The sequence below is a fragment of the Trachinotus anak genome, unplaced genomic scaffold, assembly GCF_046630095.1.
Source record: "Trachinotus anak isolate AG129_WGS33_773 ecotype Australia unplaced genomic scaffold, CSIRO_AGI_Tana_v1 ptg000012l, whole genome shotgun sequence".
Classification (NCBI taxonomy): domain Eukaryota; kingdom Metazoa; phylum Chordata; class Actinopteri; order Carangiformes; family Carangidae; genus Trachinotus; species Trachinotus anak.
In genome coordinates, this window is record NW_027273863.1 from 10,609,253 (window position 1) to 10,624,577 (window position 15,325).

Here is a 15,325-nt window from a genome sequence, read left to right on the forward strand (position 1 = left end):
TATTGGCGCTTGAATGTCATTTAGGTTAAAGAGCAGGTCTGTTTCTTCATTTGATTCCTCAGGAAAATCATTTACATTAGTGCTGATTCTCAGAGAAATGATAATCATTGTCATTAGAGTTTTAAGCAAACTTTCCAATTTGTTTAACTCCATGATTTTGTTTTTTCTCAGTTGTGGCATTTCCTGATGCCAAAGCTAAAGCGATACCTGGGGAGTCTCAAAATGTCAATTGTTTGCAATTAGAGTGCTTGGCATTCACTATAAGGAAATGCAGAATCTGGCTGAAAGAAATTCAGTCTGTCTGCCTTCCAGAATAGCACTCAATAATAAACCCTGTTTGTTTTTCCTCCTTGTCTGCCTCTTCTGAATCATTTGTTGATTTACAGTACAATGAGAGAGGGAGGGCGCGCGTCGTGGATAACCAACAATGACTCTGATTAGTTTCTGCAGAAAAAGAGAAGCAGAGTGCTCTGAGTGATGGCTTACTGTCGATTAGTTTCACTGAGTGGGCCAATGAAGAGGCACAACAGACAGATTTGAAAGGAGCGAAGTGAAAGTGGAATGGAGGGAAAGGGACAACAAAGAGAGAACAGAGAAGGGGACAGGGAGGGAGGAGGAGGGAGGAGGAGGGAGGAGGTGATATCTCCATTAACAGAAAGCAGCAGGCGGCAAGAGGAGCCATGGTGAGGAGAAATGGATGGCAGTGTGACTGACTGGATTGAATTAGAAACCGTTCCACTCTGCAGACTTGGGCTTCATGTGAAGATCAACTAACGTAAACAGTCTATCATTTGCAGTTATTTCAACTCACTTCAAATACAACAATCTCATAAACATCAAAAAACTTTAAAATGGAAATTCCATGATCCCGACTGGCTGGAGTGAGCGACTTCTCCATCTGTTCATGTCTAGTTTTGCTTCCTCTACTCAGTGAAACACTTTTAATGCAAATCAGACTTGTGGGTCAACTGAGAACAAATATCCTCAGTCTAAACAGAACTGAGTGCTGTGGACAAGTTACATTCCCCACCATAAAAAGGCGCATGTACGTGACAGTAGTACAAATCAGAAAAAAGAAGCCCAGGTATCTCAAAGCACACACACACACACACACACACACACACACACACACACACACACAGTTAAAAATATATATACATGTGCCCTTCTTATCAGTCACGGCAGGCAAAGAGAGGCTTGGCCAGGTCCCCAGCTCACAAACTATTTGTCATTACTGTTCTGCCCTGTTATCTCACAGATCACAAAAGAGAGGACAAGTCTCCCTAGTTCAACATTCAAGACACCACACTGCGCAAGGGACACATCACTCAATCCACTCCAGTCATGAAAGTTGTTCTGTGACAGATATGGGTTTGGTTACTGTTCCTCTTACCCTTTATGTCGCTATGAGTTTGACAGTCTCTAACTTCTCTTACCGTCTGTCTCAGATCTTCCGTCTGTCATTGTCTGCCATGGTAAACCTGTCATCTTTGCCCACTGAACTGCTCAATCTCTCCCCATCTCTCCCTACCTGTCAGTGGTATTAGGTAACAGGTGTTAACTGTCTAGTCTGACACTTTGGTGGGACAGTGAAAACAGTTAGAGCAGTCAAAAAGAGGAAGAAATAGGAAACCGACATCTTGGACGATGTTTAGTGGCTATACTGATGATAATAACAAAATGACAGAAGTGGAAAGGTGGGTTAATAGACAGGGATTAGCAGATTTCAACATGTGGGTTGCGGGGCACTTTTCTAGTGCTGAATATAAAATGAAAAACTGTAATCCTCTAATGAACTAGTACACTGATCATTCAAGATCCCCTCCGATGAAAATCAAGTTTTTAACTTTGTTTACATGTTCATATGATGTTTTTTTTTCCAAGACATTTCATGAGTGAAATAAGCTGTCGACCGCCATGACTGCATATTTCCACCTTGGAACTGCAGTGAACCAATGAAACTGATTCAGACAGCGAGGGTTTCATATGTCATAAAACCTAAGGAACCAGTCCTGTCGGCTTACAGAGGGGGATGAGCAAAATAAACCCAAATCCTTGCCAGTACAGAGAGCAAGAGCTTGCATTAACACAAACACTGTGTCACCCACTGCCAGTCAGTACCTGTGAGGCAACAAACAGCATAATCAAAAAAAAGATGCTAACTAAGCTAAAAGATCTGATATGTCTGCTAGTCACTGATTTTGTTGCTCAACACACTCCTCATCTGAGTGTCGGCCTGACTGAGGCTCAAACATGTAGCCGAGTCTCTCCGATGTTTCCTCTAACGTTAACCATCTTGATAGGTGCTGCTTTTTCACCACTGAAATCTTGTCAGTACAGACAGCAAGAGTTTGCATTAGCGCAGTCACTAACACTGTGTCAGCCACTGCCAGTTACAAGCTGGCAGCTACACCATAACCAATTAACTACACTTACCGTTCTGATACGTCTTCTAGTCGCCAATTTTGGTGCACAATAAACTCCTCAAAAACTCCTGAGTCTGAGCCTGGCTGAGGCTCCAACATGTAATGGAGGCTCTCCAATGTTTCCTCTTCTAACAATCTTGATATGATTTGCTGTTTCACCTGTGAATCTAGCGCAGGGAGCAGTGGTGGGAGGGGCACAAGGCCTGATCCAGATTTCTCGATGAGGAAGTAATTATAGATGTGCTTCCAGCCCCAGTTTTCCATTTGTATGTGGGAAAACCATGTTAAACTGAATATTAATCATAGCAGAGTACTTTTACATGCATTAAAACATGTCTGGAGAGGAACTTAAACTACTGTGTAAACAGCTGATTGAAAACACAACAGAAACTGGATTTAAGATTACAACAGTTAAAAGGTGGAACTTTTTCTCAAACTCCTTTTTTTGTAACAAAGTGTACGCCAATACCTTCAGTTTAGTTTCGTCTGGATAATGTCTAACATCTACAAGGCCACTAGAGGAATAATGGATTGAAAGGAGAAGGAAGTCTGTTATATCTGTCCGAGCTGCAAGATGTCTGATTCAATTACAGCCCAAAATCTGTTCCAATAGCTGTCTAACAAGAGGGGAGCAGGAAATTACTTCCATTGTGGTGTCCGCAGCAGAGCTCATAGCCAAGCACAGTGACATCAGAAGGTCTAAAAATGGCTAGCCTGTTCCCTTTGTGAAGAAGATGTCATGAAATTACATCCTGAATTTTCACTTCTCCTCTTTGTGAAAAAAGAATGCAGAAGAAAGAATACAGATACGGATACACTCAATTAATTAAAAATCACCATTAAATATGCTGTCACAGGTCATGTGGGTGCTATTATTGTTTATGGTAAAACTACCACACACAAAGCACCCATAACTGCAAACCTAATTATAGTCACAGTTAAGTTCTTCAACTGAACTTGAGAAATCAGTGCTGAGAAATCGCTTTCCTCTCCTAGTTATTAGCTACCTATAGTTTATACATCCTGAGAAACACTTATTCCAAATCATTTGTTGGGTAAAAATGTTTGAAGGAATATATTCAAATGGCGAATACAGGCTTAAAGAACTTTAAATATAAAGATATAACATATTTCTGGAAAATAGTTGCAAATCCATGTATGGTACCATGGATAAAGAGTGAGAAATCCCCCCAGGGAGGTTAGAGTTGCTGGCAGAGGCATTTTTTTAAAGTGGGAGAAAAGCTTTAGTCATGGCTGAGGGGGCCTATAAGCCCCTCTAGAAAGTATGAGCATGAAAAACAGTTACATTTCACAGAGGAGTCATTTAGTACACACAAATGTGTATGCAAACACACCAACACACAGTCACCCAACAACACTGACAGAATTATTAAGTACTGCACCACTGGGAATGAGGGTTTAAAGCTTTTAAGTACCGTTTTAGTACTTTTTCTCAGCAGTCTACTGGTCACAGTGTTGTGCACAGCAGTATGGGTCTTACTTGAACACCAGGGCTCACAAGAAACTGTGTGAAGCCTTCCCACCATCTGATTCTGAGAGATTAAGGTGGTGCTGAAAGAGGAGACCATGGGTTGTATCTGAGGGTTGAGACAAACAAACTATGTTGCTGCTTTAGTTCAAGGACTTGTGGAAACATAGAGATACACATACAGTCAAAGGGAAGTGGACTGGACACATTTCAAATGAGCTGAAGTTAAGAAGGTGTGTGTGTGTTTTATGTGTGTTTCTTCCATCTGGAGTTTGTTGCTCTTCAGCAACCTTTATGAGGACAAAGTGCATACAGCGTTTATGGAAATTAAGTTCTTAATTAGCCTACAAGCTAAAGACCTATCATGATAATGACATCAGACTGTAGTTCACTGTTAAGATTAACAATATGTATTGCCTCTTATTTAGGTAGAAAGAATTAGATGAACAAATGAATTAATGAAATACATTATGTCCTTTAGCGTAATCTTTGTCTGAAACTCATGTCTTAGTCCTAATCAGTTGAACATTTGAATTTCCTTTTTTCATAACACAACACACAATGTTAAAGCAATGCTCAGAGTAAAGGGCTAAAACAATTTATTCACTTTCAGATTTAATTTTCATGCTTGAGAGAACAGAAACCCTGGCAGTCACATATTTTGGTACAACAAAAATGGAAGTTCAATTCAATTTAAAATCCTAAAGCAAGTGTTTCTGTCACCTGCTGATTGACTCATGTTGTTTTGTTTACTATCATTTGTCAAATAATCTTCCTATACACTTGCCCCTCATTTCCTGATAGCCTTGAGGTGTGTTCTGACTAAAAATAAAGAGCATTTTAGAGGCAGAATGATCTAACAACACTGAAGGCTGGCGATGTTGGTTTGTGTGTGTGTTAGGCAAGCAAAGGTTTCTGTAGAACTAAAGACATTCATTATATTCCATTGTGTTATTTATTTATTTATTTATTTTTGGCAATCAGTATCCACGACAGATCTTGCTGTGATTCAACACTGTAAATGTTTCATCTTCACTCCAAGTCCACATGTTTTTTTTTAAACGGCCCATTTCACAGCAGCTGAATATACACACTGTTGATAGCCATTAGGGGATATAAGGACTAGAATGAGGCTCTTACTGTTGGAAAACTATTTTCTTAATCTGTTAATAAAAAGAGTGTTTCCATCACTCTGTATCTGTCCATCTCTGTCTCTTTTAAACCTGTTCATTCTATGCCTCCAGAATCACAAACATACACACACACACACACACACACAGCCTGAGGCTATATCCAAACCACCATGGTAGAGAGGACCAGGGGTGATGGACTATTGACTGAGTTCAAGCAGTCCATGTAACTCCTGGTGGTTAGCCAGTCATTTCAGCAACGGCCTTGGGCAACCTGCTACTTCTCACTGTGTCTGTTTGTGCATGTGTGTATCAGGATTTGTGTGTTTGTGTTTTTGCTGCAGACTGATGGAATTCCCAGAAGCCTTTGAGAGTGACTGGGAGGATGTCTGACAGGTGAAGATAAACTGGAGCAACAGCCAACAGCATGGAGGCAGTGGGTTTCATAAGTACAACATGCCAGACAGAACACATTGTCTATTCTGCATAAATGTTTTCTAGGTGCGGGATTTAGGGGGATAGGGTGCTGCATTTGTGTATGTGATGGGGTTGCCAAAGCACTGATGATGCAGAGGTGCGTACAGGTTATAAAAGTGCGTGTACAAGAGAGACAATGAAAGAAAGCGGCAGAAAAATCAAAGTGAGTAACTGCAATGAGACAGAAAGATGGGGGAATATATCAGAGATTAGTTACAGACCAAGAGGTGGAGCAGTAGATGAATCACCACCACCACCACCACCACCTAAGTGTTTTTAACTTTAATCCAGAAGTGGTTAAACTACATTTACAGTACAAAAAAAACAGACATGGGAAACATTACAGTGATACTTGGATTACTCTCACACCACTGTCCCTATGTCCTGAAACTGCAACTGAACCAGTTATTACAGATTGTCAAATAGCCACATGGAGGAAGAGAAGAGAGCAGGATCATAAAAAAGCTAGGAAACCTAGCCTTCAGCTGCAAGTGTCATGGCGGTGAGAGACTTTCATCTTTTTACATTATCTTAAGTAGACTGATAAATTTAATCCATACTACCTTGTGCTGCTCTTCTACCACTTCTTCCTTTACCCATAAGTAGCAACACAGATAAGAGCAGACACCATTAGGGCCTTTCCTGCAGTAGAGGTTGACACACACATACACACACACACAGAAAGCAGTAGAAAAACCTGATAGACTGATGAATGCACTATGCTATGTCAGTAGTAACAGAGCACACTGTGTGAGTGAAATGTGTATTTGTGTGAAATGTACATGTGTCATTTTTCATTCCCTCTCTCAGCACATTTAGCCTTTGATGTTTGGATCGTATCAATTAGCCCCCAAAGTCATCCAAGCAAATCTACTACAAATTTAATAGTTCACATTGTCGTAAAAATACACAATCCTGTCTGTAATATTGTACTGTAAGGTTTTGCATATTAAAATGGTCATATTCTGTATGTGGAAGCACTGTAAAAGAGTAAAATGTAACCACTGGAGATTACATACTTATTATTAGTTCAAGTTATCTAAGGTTTTCATTAGCCTCTCTGGGACAAAACCCTACATGCATAGTGGTTCCCACAAATCACTGTAAACCAAAGAAAAGTGCTTTCACAGATCCTGAACATCTAGTTTCTTGCCTGCACTTCATCTTTTAACACAAGGTTTTCATGTAAAGCCACATCCACTTAGGCAGGTTCCAGCACAGCTCAGTAGTCACGCTCCAGGACTCCAAGGCTGTGTCTTCTATACAAGTGTTCCTGGCTGATAGAGCAGTTGTTCTTCTCAAATAACAGAATCGCACAACTAAGTCCCATTCTCCATGATAAAGAATAATTAGCTGTTTGTTTTATGGTTATTTCACAATATCCAATCTAACTGTCACAATCAGAGCAAGGAATCAGACTGAGACCCTTTGAATTAACCTCACACAACAAATTAGGTGTGAAATGTTCAAAACAGCACCTCATGGTGGACAGTTTTGACCTTGGAAACAACAGCCGTGGTCAAAAGACAGTTAACTTAATCATTTTTTCTGGAGTTTTTAACTTCTCATTATCTTTATCTTCCTGAAACTCTATCTGCTGAGGAAGACAGTGAAATGTGGAGAAAAGGTAGTGAAACTGGAACTGAAACAACATCCTGGATTTCAATGTAACCCACTGAATAACTTTGAACTCCCAATATTTATTCATTCCCATTTAAAATTTGTACAATCCTGCAGATGCACTGGCCTGGTGTGTGTGTGTGTGAGAGAGACAGCGAGAGATACAAAGGAGAGGCAGGGAGGCTTGGCCGAGGACGAGCCAGCCAAGATCTATGTGCTGTCAGTAACACTAATCAGGCTTTGCCCAGCAGCTTTCATCTCTGGAGCAGCACCAAGAAGTGGGCACTGACCAGCAGCTGGCCGGCCAACTAACCACAGGCTGCCATGGCTACAGCACCATTTCAACTGCCCAGTGATAACAATGGGGAAGGCGGACTCTTTTAAAGGAACGGTATGTCATATTGAGTAGCTCAACAGCTTCTAACTTTTGTTGCTATCTTAGCTATGTTTTTCTCGAAAACGATGTGTCTGCTCGAAAAAGCTTTTTGCCTCGCCTAGTTGCTGACAAGCTACTTGGTGGAAATAAGTGTTAAAAAGACAAAAGAAAAATATGAACAGACAGAGAACACTAAGATTGTGTGTGGGTCTACCGTATATTTCAACAACAACATAATGAATAGAGAAGGAGACAACATTGTGAGGATACAAAGACAGAATACCATGTAAGCTATTTGGAAATATATGCACTGACTGACTTCAACGGTAAAAATTCAAGGAAATGCAGTTATCAGTTCCTCAGCAATAACAGGCTAATGGCATCTGAATCCTTTTTATTGTCGCTCTGCTGTTGTGCTGTTTCCAAAACCTCTGCCTCTCCCTGCCAGCCTGATGTTCACTTTCAATCCTCTGCAGTTTGCATCTGACTTTGTCAAAGTTGTCTGCATTACATTTGAAAGAGTATGTCATTGGAATAAAAAGGCATGAGGGAGGAGGAGTGGGGGCCAAAGTAATCAAGGGAGCTGAAAAGCGTGAAAGTACCATTACTCATAATGCCATATACACATAGGAAAGATAAATGACTGCAATCCAATGGCAGCCCTCTAATACTGGATCCAGTTAGGCGGAAAGGAAGAGAAAAACCTTCCCCTTGCTTACCATCCTATCATTGTTTCAAAGAATTGTCACATACTGGGAGCTCATGTGAAAACACATGTCCTAAAAGCAGTGTGAAACAAAAGGACTGCAAGACACCAACAGCAGCAATCTGTGGCTCTATAAACCAAGGTCAGGTTTACTTCACATAGGGTTGTCATTGTCAAGATGAGGCTATCAGCCCCAATAAAGACAAGGCAAAGCCAACAGAGAGAAAACAAATCCTGTTTGTGTAAAAAAAAAGATGCTGAACCTACAGCTGGTGTCAGTTATCACAGCCTCCAGCTACATGTGTATCTAGGGCCAGACAGCACATCAGGATAGGAAACATGCTGGGAGAAGCTGACCAACTAAAGGAGAGGATTGTAGGCATGACAATCCTCAAGGCCTCCTCTTCCCACAGAAAGTTACATATTGCTGAAATATGATATCAGAGAGTGAAAAACAGCATATTTTGACAGCTCTGTCAAAATATGTCTGGCCCGTTTGTTCAAATACATTACTAAAACAACACAGCTTTATTTCAGCCTCCTCCAAAACAACAGAAAAGGTCCTGGACCCACAGCTAGAACTAGACCATAAAGCTTTTCCAAACAGCTTGCACAGGATGATGCTGTTTGTTTAACAGACATAAAAACATCCAGTGGTTGGCACGAAACTTTTAAAGTTCTACATAATCCACTCAAATTGGCAATTTTTTGTAAGCATTATTTTCCATTAAGGCACAGAAGTAGATTCACTAACGATAACTAAAACTCTCTTTGTCATGGATTGTATAACATTGGTTATTGACACCAGCTCTTCTTGACATGGATACATGACACGTTCACCCACCTCCCAGTGTGATTTGACCCTCTTGGCATTTTTTAGAAGTTGTTGTTTAGCTGCTCAGAAAGCTGTGGGAGCTAGAGAGAGAGGTAACAACTGCCAACAGCAAGACACTTTGAGAAACAAAAGAGAGAGAGGGAAAAAAAAGTAAAAAGCAGATACAGACAAAGAACTGAAGGAACAGAAATAGGGAGAAATAAGGAGAGTTAATTAGGGAGCCTCAACTTGGAGGAAGCATGAGGTTCACATAATAAGTATTGAGAAGCTGAATAACACTCAGCTGAACTAATGCCATATACTGAAAACAGCCTGCAGTAACAGTGAGAAACATTTATGCTGCGTTACATCATGTTTCCCTCTGGGCTCAACACAAAGGTTTCCATCGTGCCACACAAACGCCTGGGTAAGGGTTGCAAATTAAACTCTGGCCACGAAATTCTTTTGGTGGCTTCAAAGCTCAAAGATTTCTTCCTGAAAATTTCCCTGTTATATAAACATGCTTTACTGGTGTAAAGGTAGGCTTAAAAATGGCTACATGCTAGCAGGGGAACAGGTCTAAAAATAAATGTACCATAAGGTATTTTGTTAGTGTAGCCTACAAAATAGATATTATAAAGATATTATTCAAGCTGAAGAAAAATCAGTCTTTTCATGCTATTTATTTTTTTCCAGACAAAGAAAATACACTATATTTGTTGTCTTCACTAACCACCAGGTCATTACGTCTAAAAATTTGGCTCATTGGAAAAAAAGAAACAACTACATTATCGTAAAAATGTTGTACAGGGTAGACCTATTTCCGTCAATTTGTATTTACAATGACTTTTTAAGGCTCATGGACACAGACCAAAGACGAGTCAAAAGAAGACGTGGGTGCAAATAACCAATTACTAACTGTGACAATAAAATTCGATGTTGAATAAATACTAAAATTACATGAAATGTTATTATCTAGCTTTGCTGCCATGTTCCTGGCGACACTAAGAGATAATCGCCATTTCTGTTTACTCCATCATTCTTTCTGAGGATCCTTATCATACGTTTGAAGTGTTAAAATACTGAAAATTATATGATTCAACACACATAGACATGCATAGATGTCAACAAAAATGGTTTTCATGAATTTACTTGGGATCAATTCTCTGATCAGCCAGGTTCTTTTATATATTTATATACTATTTTATATTTATATATCTTTTATATACTCTTCATGGGCACAACTTAAACACGCCTTCTCACTGTATTTGTTAGCTCTTTTACAACAAAAGGTAGACAAATGCTTACATCATGCACACACCCTGACAAACACACACTCAAAAAGAAACACACAACCTCCATCCTCATATACAACTTTTAGTAAGAGCAGTGTTTTCCACCTCTCAGACAGAAAGTCTTGCTTTCCCACCACAATGCGTTCTCAGAGGTGAGGACACGATGTTTCCCTGAAGAAAAAAAAAAAACATTAAGCAGACACACAAAGCTGACCTGGATGCACCTATAGCTGTGTTCCAGCCCACCAATTACACTACAGCCTGATAAAGCACGCTGATTCATCAGCAGCGAGACCTTGACTTTTACCACAAAGAAGCTCAAAGAAGTTCTCCTTGATAAGATAAGAGACAGACATTAAAAGGTCAAATTCTTCTATGACCTTGATTCACATCAATAAAAAGTGCTGTTATAATGAGAATTTCTATTGGATCAATGGTTAACTAGCTATTACTAATACTAAGTTGAGAAAAGCCTTTGGCAGTTTGCATTGATCCATTTTTGGTCCTTAACTGGCAGAAAAACAAAAAAAAATTAAACATTCAGCAGGTGAGAATCAATTTTGGCATTCATTTTTAGTTTTAGTTCTGTCCACATTATGAATGAATGTCCACTTTCTCTCTTCTAACTGATTGATGCTCTGCTTTGTTCACCAGCTACTAAATAATGCTGAATATCTGCAGTTTGGTCTTAGGCAGTTAATGAGATCTCTTTGTCGGGCATGGCTGCACTTCAGTCTCAACCAGCATTAGGTTTCAACTACATCCTTCCCGGCAATGCTCCTGCTAACATGCATTTTAGGTTTCTTACAGCAGAAGAAAGTCAGTAAATCCAAAAAGAGCTGAGTAGTGTTGTTTATTGTGATTCAAACGTCAACAACAGAAATTTGAAAACAAGATATCCCAGTCTAAGTGCTAGCCAACAGATCGCAGTTCACAAACAGCACATTTACATACAGACATCACCAAATCTCTCTGATCTCTCTAATGTTGCTTTTTATGCAAAGTCTGCTGATACATATTTGCCAGAAATGATGCTGCATCTTCCACCACATTAAAATGAATGTAGTGTTGGTATTTGTTCATTTAAAAAAGGTTGGCTATTCACTTCAACATTAATTTGTTTTTTTGTTTGTAGTTTTTTTTTTTTTCATCTAACAGTTCACTTCTGATTTCCCTGCCTTAGCTCTAAACCCCACCAAAGTCCTATCCTACAATCACTGGGCACACATTGCTAGGAGCTGACCAATTCTGATACCAATTATTAGTAATCAAGGAGACCCAATATTTGGTGCCGATGTACCAAAACAGAACCACTGCTACATAAAGTCGACACCTGCCATAATGACGAGGTGTTCATTTTATTTTGTCCACTCCATTTATATCAATGAAGGTAGGCAAAATAACAGAATTACTTTTCTGTATATTGCAATACAGCTCAACGGCACCACACAATACTTCGTCCAAAATGATCACACAGTTGAATCAACAACTCTCTAAAACAATAAAAAAAAAAAAACATTATAATCTTCATGAAGGAGTATTTATTGTAGGACTGCTATATTAGACTGCATTAGTTTTAGCTAGGTGTTCCTAATAGATTGCCAGCTCAATGTATTTGTAATCACCAGTTGTCTGCACAGGCTGCAAAGTGGCGGACTGGAATTTATTGGTTGCTTCTAGTGCGTAGAGGGTTATGTTTATTGCAACTTTGACAGTATCTTCTCCTTTGATTCACAGCTCCACTCGCTCACCGAAGCTGCTCCATGATAGCAAGAAAGTGACTATTGCATCCTTTACTAAAACTGTAACATGCTGAATTACAGTCTGATCTACTGAGGCTACTGTCACTGCTACAATTACCAACTTATGTTCTTCTGAAATTCATTCATCCTTCTATGATAAATGAATTTGGAATAAGAGACTGATACTGAATTCATAATTGTGTTGATGTTTGAATTACTACACCTTTAAATCATTGCTGCACACTTTGCTGACAGACTTTGAAAATGGTTTTGTTTGGAATTACCACTTCTGGAAATGGTCCAGTAGCAATTTTGGCCAATACCTCCCCTCACATGTTTCCACTCTATGGTCTCCTTTTTTGCTCTCTTTCTATCTCATTAAACCTACAAATAAACTTTTTAAGTTTCAATCTATATGTGCCCTCCAGTAAAAGGTATTTGAAAGATTTAAAAAATGAGTTGCCCTGCAGGTGTGAGGTGGCAGTTACCTAGTGCAAGGGTGTAAAAAATACAGAGAGATTCCGCTGGGAAACTGTATTTCTCTATTCACAATCAGACTTAAAGACCCCTCTTGAAAGAATTTCATTATTGTTTGAAAAATAGAAATGCATTTAAAGCCCATGGACATGACCCTGATGTCCTCAGTGGTAGTTACAGCTTTGGCCACAGCACAGTATGAAGACCAATCAATAATCCGAAAAACAGAGGGACAGATGAGAAGTCAGTGACGAGTGAGCTGGTCACACAGAGGTGGTGTTCATCACCAGAGAGTGCTTTATCCAGAGGAGTTAGAGCACTGAAGGGAGCAGAAGTGTTTTGAAGTCATTGTGTTTCTGTTTGGCACAGCAGACTCTCAGCTCCCACTGTGGCATTAGCCAGCTCTCAGCTTGCAGCTGCTGGCCACTGACTTTCTCTCCGATCTTTCCTATCAAATTCTATTCACTTCCCCTGTGCTGTGACAGACACCAAGAGGGAATCAGGCTTAGAGTAGAGAATGAGCAAAGGAGCTGGTGAGAGCATACTCAGCTTTAAGTGGTCGATGAACAGGAAACTCTGTTGTCCAAGACACAGCTTTTGCTCCTCTGAGTTCTGATCAAGGTGCTCACAAATGACCCAACAAGCTGGCATTACGCTCAAACAGGTCTAGTTTGGATTATTGCAAATTTATCGCCATGTATTTCCTAAATTTTCACTTCAACTTCAAAATTTCATCAGTACATTGGAAAAGTGTTGCTGAACATGTGACCATCGAGTTGGGGAGAAAGCACAACTTGAATAAAAAAGTACTCCCAAATTCAATGATATGTAATAGGGTTGACCAATTAATTAATAGTTTTTACATCGAAACCATGAATTGAAAGAGCGCCATTTTTATTGAGAGCTTGTTTTGCAGAAGACGTACTACTGTACTTAATGTACTTATACTGCTGTTCATAATAGATCAACTGAATGAGTCTTTCTCTACATAGACTTTCTAGGTGATCGCCTCGTGTCAGTCTCAGACAGGAAGCTAGTGAGCGTTAAAGACAGACGGCTGAATCTCCCATCTAAACACATTATAAAGTTTATATCTTATCACCATAAAAGCTCTGAACTGAAACCTCCACAATTCAGAGCCATGCAGAAGCTTAAGAAGCTAATGTTAGCTTAAGCAGCTACAGTGCAGATGATTAGAGTATGATTAGAGTTTGTCAGTTACTTGGCAGCAGCTAGTTATTGTTACCATAGCTGGCCAACTACGCAGTTGTTAAAAATATAACACTAGTACTGAATATCATGATTATATGACAGCCACTTCTACCATTTAATAATGTTAATTAAACTGCTAATGTGATCAAGAAAACAATGCCAAAATAACACTACTTATGTTACATCACACCCTGTCCATTTTCACAGGTACATATTGTGATCATATTTTAATGTTATTTAATTAAGATAATTATACTGCTGATGTAAGGACTTCATAAATGTGGAATAAATTGGCCAGTTTTTCTGTAGAAAACCAGGCAAGTTGAGCTGTCATTTCTGATCCTCAGATGTCCTAATCACAAACATGTCATATCTAATTTATTACCTTAATTATTGTCAAACAATTTGTCAAACTGTTGCGGCTTTTCACCTTCACACTAATTCCTTCCTGAAATCTCTGAAGCTACGAAGCCAAGCACAATGCACATAGTGCACCATACCACTTTCTAAATGTATATACAGAGTATAGCCAGTTAAAACTGTAGTGAGGCAAGGTAGCTATGTCAGTATGACGCAGAGCAGAAGGAAAACATAATTGATGCAGATTGCTGTCTCTCTGCACTCCACATTCTTGGCACTTTAATTGGCTACAACTGCATGGGAATTGGAAAGGGAACAATGACGTGACTTAAAACAAAATCATTTAGCTGGGATTCATGCTGCTGCTACATTTGCAACTTTTTAGTGTTCGGCTTGGCCTGCTGCTTCATTCTGCGCTCCTGACACAGCAGCACAGGCATTTTAAGGTAGTCATTAGGCCTTTGTGCTGGTTGAGACTCCACAGCATCCCTGTTTGGCAACTTCTTCACAGCCACTTGATAAAGGCATCACGGCATGAATACAAAATAGCTACAAACAGAGCTTGAGGTTTTCTTCAACCAAATTTTGTTGTGTGGTGGTGTGGACACAGATGCTGTATGTACTTGTACTCTGCTGAAGCTGGAAAACAGCGTCTAATGAGGGATGGCCAGCCTCTTTTATAGTTACAAGTATGGTTTGAAATTAGAGCACGGCTTTGTGTATGGCGCAGAGATATGCGGTGAACTCTGTTCTTTTAAATAAGATGATTCCCTCATTGGGGAACTGCTTCTCAAACAAGTGCAGAAGTGTAGTCAGTCAACTCCTGCTCACTTATACCAACACTGAGCCTGTGAATCAAGTTTTTAAGTCTGAAATCTGTGTTTGTTTTAGTCTCATAGCACAGAGGTCTTTAAATCAATCTCTGTCTGGCTTCAATTTATGCTAAGTGAGATGCTGTGTAAGGGCTAAAGTCAGATAAAGCAATCTGAATTTATGTGTGAATTTCAAAAACAAAAGAGTTAAGAGATCCAGGGGCCAGAGGAGGTAACAATGCTTATTGCATTACGTTGCATCACTCCTTGTTCGTCTCTGCAGGTAAACAGGTGCCTGTTTGTTTAAAAAAAAAAAAAAGAAAATAAAGGCTTTTGCTATTAAGCTGTAGGTGTCAGAAACACCCAGTGCATGGCTATTAACAGGGTAG

General features: G+C 39.6%; 1 protein-coding gene across 2 annotated transcripts in view; it reads right to left on the reverse strand.

Moving 5' to 3' along the window:
- The window catches only part of clstn2a (calsyntenin 2a), a 155,149-nt gene that overhangs the window by 97,062 nt on the left and 42,762 nt on the right, over positions 1-15,325 (reverse strand). The window contains exon 1 of one of the 2 annotated variants that reach the window (XM_071491876.1): positions 2,437-2,577. The exons of the other annotated variant lie outside the window; for it this stretch is intronic. The gene's annotated coding sequence lies outside the window, so the exon portion shown is untranslated. Of the gene's footprint in view, positions 1-2,436; positions 2,578-15,325 lie in introns of those variants that run through there. 2 annotated transcript variants of the gene reach the window in all.